Source organism: Phaseolus vulgaris, chromosome 1 (assembly GCF_051622355.1).
Source record: "Phaseolus vulgaris cultivar YP4 chromosome 1, ASM5162235v1, whole genome shotgun sequence".
NCBI lineage: Eukaryota > Viridiplantae > Streptophyta > Magnoliopsida > Fabales > Fabaceae > Phaseolus > Phaseolus vulgaris.
The window spans coordinates 41,842,343-41,846,941 of record NC_143498.1 but is presented as its reverse complement, the minus strand read 5'-3'; positions in this window follow the sequence as shown (position 1 = coordinate 41,846,941).

Genomic DNA, 4,599 nt, shown 5'->3' with positions numbered 1-4,599 from the left:
TAAAGGACAAGTATAGTAAAGTTTCTCCCACTCATCTTGAGGTAGGTGCATTGATCCACTTGATTCTTAAGGAAACCTTGTTTCTTCATAACTTCATCAAACTTTATGTACCACTGCCGTGAGGCTTGCTTCAGCCCGTAAATGGATTTCTTCAGCTTGCAGACTAGGTGTTCTTGACCTTCAGGTTTAAAACCTTCTGGTTGTTGTATGTACACGTCTTCATACAAGTCGCCGTTAAGGAAAGCGGTCTTGCGTCCATCTGATGTAGATCTAGATCAAAGTGAGCTACGAGGGTCATTACGATCCTTAAGGAATCTTTTCGAGAGACAGGTGAAAAGGTCTCTTGATAATCAATTCACTCTTTCTGAGTGAACCCTTTTGCAACCAATCTTGTTTTGAAGCATTCAATGTTTCCATTATGATCTAGCTTGGTTTTGAACACCCATTTAGATCCTACGGGTTTTACTCCGTCGGGTAATTCTACTAGATCCCAAACATTGTTTTTCTTCATGGAATCAAGCTCATCGAGCATGGCATTATTCCATTCAGAAAACTGAGCACTAGTAATGGCTTCATTGTAAGAGGTAGGGTCAATATACCTTCCGACATCCATTTCTGCTTCAGTCAAGTAGGTTACATGATCATCAAAATTAGTAGCAGTTTTAGTTCTAGATGACCTCCTGAGCTGATTAGCGGGTTCTGCATTGTACTGATGTTTGTTGTTCAGGGTGCCTTCATTCTCGGATGGATTCAGAGTAGCATCAGGTTCTGAGCGTGGAGTAGGTGGTGCAGTGACGCGCGAAGTGGTTACAAGAGGAGTGATCAGAGGCAAATTAGTAGTTGATGTGGATTTCCCCCCGCCTCTTGTACTTCTAGTAAATCCAGGTAAGGATTGTCACTGCTCCCACTGATTTTGAAATCCTCTAGGGAATGAGCATACTTGGTTTCTACAATGCGGGTGACGTGGGAAGGACAATAAAATCTATAACCCTTTGAGTGATCGGGATACCCGATGAAGTGACAAGTTACTGTTTTCATGTCAAGCTTCTTTAAGAAAGGGTTATAAACTTTAGCTTCAGCAAGGCAAGCCCATACTTTCATATATCTAAGACTCGATTTCCTTCCAGTCCAAAGTTCATAAGGAGTTTTAGGGACAGATTTGGAAGGAACTCTATTGAGTATATGAACTGCTGCTTTTAATGCCTCGGTCCAGAGGAATAAGGGCAAATTGGAGTTGGCTAACATACTACGCACCATGTTCATTAGGGTCTTGTTTCTCCTTTCAGCAACACTATTTTGTTGAGGAGTATCGGGCATGGTGTATTGGTTCACAATCCCCTGGCTTTTACAAAACTCATAAAATGGACCAGGGGCTTGTCCCAAATCAGTATGTCTACCATAGTATTCACCTCCTCTATCTGATTGCACAATTTTTATTTGAAGATCAAGTTGTTTTTCAACTTCAGTTTTATAATCTTTAAAAGTTGTAAGTGATTCAGATTTTTCCTTAATGAGATACAAGTACATGTAACAAGAATAATCATCTATAAAAGTGATAAATGAATTATGTCCTGTTATTCCAACGATGTTGTAAGGGCCACTAATGTCAGTATGAATAAGTTCTAATAATTTTGAACTCCTAGTGGCACCTTTCTTAGTCGTGGATGTTATTTTGCCTTTGAGGCATTTGACATATGTTCCAAAATTAGTCGAGAGATGGTAAGACTTCATCCTTCACAAGTCGAGATAAGCGATCTCGTGAAATGTGGCCTAAACGTTGATGCCACAACATGGATGAAGTTTCTAAGTCTCGTTTTCTCTTAGTCTTTGTTAAGTTCTCATTAATATTATATGATAACAAAGATTTGGAGAAGCTATCATCTAGTTCTAACTTATAGAGACCGTTATCCAGAAAACTAGTACCAAACAATTGAGAATTTAAAGAAATAGTAAGTTTGCCATGACCATGGGAAACATAAAAACCATCAATGTCTAACTTTGGTCCTGATACAAGATTCCGAGTAATCTCAGGAATATATAAGGTATCATAAAGTTTAATACATTTTCCAGTTTTCATAAGTAATTCTAAGGTTCCCACATCTTCGACAAATAGTTCTTGTCCATTCCGCATCTTAAGTGTTATTTGGTTTCTTTCCAACTTCCGGATTGTAAGGAATCCCTGGATTGAATTGGTCACATGAACCATAGAACTAGAGTCAAACCACCAAGTATTAGTTGGAACATTTAAATTAAAGGACTCAATTATCATATTTAGATGATTACCTTTCTTAGCCAGCCACTCCTTAAAGCTTGAGCACTCAGACTGCTTATGTCCTACCTTGCGGCAAAACTTGTAGTAGGACTTGCTAGTGGATTTGTTAGAGCTGGAGGGTGCACTTGCATAAGTTTTAGGGACCTTATTAGATTCCTTTTTTTTATGGAATTTGCCCTTCCGCTTCTTTGATTCAGCAGCCACGAGGTAAGCAACATCTGGTTTCTCCAGCTTCAGGCGCTCTTCTTCTTAAACAGTCATAGCAATCAACTCACTCATGGACCATTTGTCCTTCTGAGTATTATAGTTGACTTTGAAGGCTTCAAACGCAGAAGGAAGAGAAGTCATAATGAAGTGGACTAGGAAACCTTCACTGATTTTCACCAGTCAAGGTCTCAATTCCCATATTAGGGGCTGGTTAGACGACGAATTAAGATACTTAGGCTAAGGAAAAAGTTAGAGTGACATAGGGAAACTTAGATCTAAAGTAGGCATAAATAAGAACCATTATGATAATGAAGTTGTGATAAAATCTATTATAACATCAAAATAACATACTAGATTAGGTTCTACTTAAACAATCAGCTTTCACTTTGGTTAATTACCAATTATTTAAGCATAATGAACAATTATAAGTAAGGTATGTGCAATAAGAATGTGACACATCATCTTTGGACAGAAGTGAACATTTAAGCTTATGCACATATTAAGTTTGCAAAACACAAGTGCATCAAACATCGTTGGACAAAATAGAAATAATTGTGTTTTTAGGCAAATGTCATGTGAATATTTAATAATGAAGTGTACTCACAAGTAAGTGAAGGTGCTTAATTAGACTCAAATAACAAGATATAACACATCATCGTTGGACAGAAGGGAGACTCCTATTATTAAGTTTATGCAAAAATTTTAATTTTAATTTTGTCAAACTTAATATATATATATATATATATATATATATATTTTTTAAGAGTTTAACAAAATAAGTATTTTTTTAAACATAATTACGGTATCATGAGATTTACCATATTTAATTCGATAAATGAAAGGAAACGCGTAAATATGTTACTCGTAAACCCGATAAGGTGAGTAGCGGAATATTAAGGATTTGATTTTAGATTTGGTCTTCAAAATTTTAATGAGATTGATATGTTTCCAAGTTTGACACGACTGCTATTTTCGAAAATAGTAATAATAATTATAATACCCGAAAATTAATAAGGCAAGAATATACTATCTTAAATAAGGAAAAACTTGGAGACTAAGATATCAATTTTTATTTTTTTTTAGGAAAACACAATCAAATCAAATTCATTCCTAATTAAGGGAATCAATTGTATTTCGAAAATTTGAATTAAGGAAAAATATTATTTTCGAAATTTCCTAATTAAGGGAATAATTAATTTCCAAAAATTCTTTATTCCTAATTTTCGAAAATTCATACGAACAACAAATAATGATGATGAACATAGAATCAAAATTAATTCCATTCCAAATAAGAGAATACTCACGAAAATTATGAAGAACACATAACATTCATATTAAATTTTAATTTTCAAAATCTTAAAATAATTATGGATCTCGAAAAAATTAAAATTTATTTTTATGATATCAATGTGGATTTTCGAAAATAAGTGGTTCAATAATATACCAAAATAAAAACATCAAAAATCAATAGGTTGAATCAAAATCTTCGTTTCTTCCAAACACTAGTGCAGAAACATAAAACAAATGCGGCTATTTTGAATTTATAAATGCGGCTTTATAACCGCATTTGATCAACACGCACTTGTAAATCAAGAAATATAAATACCATTTACAAGTGCGGTTATTTGCTTTAACCGCACTTATATATGCCAAATCATTAAAAAAAATTAAAAATTTTAAAACATCGTCAATCTTGTGTGAAGCCAAAGATGAAGATTCACGGGATGGCGGCAGCAGAAGCGACGACGGACAGGGAAGCAGCAACGGAGCAAACCAAAAAATCCACAAGAAACCACGAAGACAATGAAAGAGTACTGAGCAATGCGATAAACCAAATAAACCAAACAATGTAAGAAAAACGAATGTCAGCCAACGAAACAGTGCTTCGAGACCACCAATGCAAGGAAAAAAACATATATAAGAAAAACGAAAAACATTTATGCATATATTTGTGAAGATGAAGAGGAAGAAAGAGAGTTCAAGAAACTTACATTGCACAAATGGAATGCAGATGCAGCAGAAGGAGACGAACTCAGAGTGCGAACGCGAAACGAAGACAAAGACGAGAAATAAAGTTTGAAATTGTGTGTGGCGCCCTTCAAAATTTAGGGTAAAAAAGG